The sequence below is a fragment of the Arachis ipaensis genome, chromosome B9 (genome assembly GCF_059453495.1).
Source record: "Arachis ipaensis isolate K30076 ecotype BB chromosome B9, ASM5945349v1, whole genome shotgun sequence".
NCBI classification, from domain to species: Eukaryota; Viridiplantae; Streptophyta; class Magnoliopsida; order Fabales; family Fabaceae; genus Arachis; species Arachis ipaensis.
Window position 1 is genome coordinate 107451191 of NC_142444.1, and position 1774 is coordinate 107452964.

Sequence of the window (1774 nt, forward strand, 5' to 3'; positions counted from 1 at the left end):
CTGTGCGCGCGCACCGGTGGTGCATTTCTTACTCTTGGGCCAAAAACCTGATAGTCATGCCCACCTTGTGCCCACTTCATGTCAGGCACCTACGCGCCAGCGTGCATGCCGCCTGTGCGCCCCTTGCAACTTGGCCATCGACGCGCAAGTGCACTGTGCGCGCGCGCACCGATTGTGCAATATGAACTCCCTGGTACAAAAACCAGAAAGTTATGCCATAACTGTGCCTATTCTGTGCCCGCACTCACGCACAGGCGTACTTGGCGCATCAGCGCCGGTCGCCAATTCGATCAGGCACGCGTTCGCGCACTGTGCGTGTCCGTGCCGCCTGTCCTGCATGCCACTCTGGTACAAGGAAACTGAGAGTTAGGCCTACTTTGTGCCAACTCTGTCCCAGGAGCCCAACTGACTTCACGCGTGCGCACCCTAGATGCGTACGCGTCCCTCGCACAACCCTCACCGACGCGCCAGCGCGCCGTGCGCGCACGCGTCGGTCGTACGAACTAGTTTTAAAGCTTGCACGCCCTGTTTCTTCCTTCTCTCACCCTCTTTCATGTTTCTTTCTTCTTCTTTCTCCATCACTTCTCTTCTCTTCTTCTTCTTCTTCCATACTTCACCACTGTCTCCGGCCACTCACCGGCAACCACCACCACCTCCGGTGGCCCTACATCTCTTCTATCTCTTTCTCATTTTCACAACAAGAAAATTTGACCTTGATTCTTTTACACTTCTCAAGGTTTTACTTCTTCTATATCCTTCCCTTACTTTCTTTGCATATCCTCATTTTCTAGTTAGATGTTTCTTGTTGATTCACTTATTTTCTCTTTTAGTTGCATGCTTATACTACTCACTTTTTGTTTGTTTACTTTTTCCTTCTTCTTTCTTTTCCATGGATGTTGAATTTGAGTTTTCATTTGCTTTAATAGATCTTCTTGATTGTTTTTCATTATCTTTGACAGTGGATGATGTTGTGTCATGATTGATATTTCATTTTGGGCTTCTAATTGGTTGAGTATCTCATAATTACTCATTGCTTGTTAACTGCACGCAAAGTGTTCGAGGAAATGCACATATGCCATTTTGGTTTATTCTAGTCATATATCTTCAATTTAGTGCTTCCTCCTCATTCACTTGCTCTCTTCTAAGTGCATTGAATCCACTTTGCTTATTACTTGCTAATTAGATACTCATTGAACATGACTTGATCTTTGCTTTGGATGCTTGAGATTATTCTTCTCATGCCATATTGCACACTTTACTCCCTTTTGCATCCCATGCCAAGTGTTGTGACCCATGTCTCTATGATTACTTTGTTGCAATATTTTTTTTTTGGGCACTATCTTTCACTTGCATGTTTTGTTGAGATGATACTTTGGATTTAATGCTTTCCTTCTTTCCCCTCCTCTTTCAGGATGGCCACCAAGAAAGGTAAGGAGAAAGCTTCAAGGAAACCAGCCACAAAGAGGACACCCCAAAAGTCAAACTCTAAGGCGCACTCTTCATTAGGAGCCAAACCCCTATCTAAGAAGGCGAAGGCACCCGCTCCTATTGATGAAATAGAGAAGAGCAAACTGGCAAGGGATTCTTCAAGGTTCCCCAACCGCTACTGTGAACTTGTGTTCCCCGCCATGGTTGAAAGGAACTATCATGCCGATCATCTACTCGCCCTGCCGGACAAGGTGGCTCTTTGTATTCTACCCCGCATTGAATGGCAAGGATGGAAGTTTCTTCTGAGTAAACCACAGGAGGTCAACCTCTCATGGGTGGTAGAATT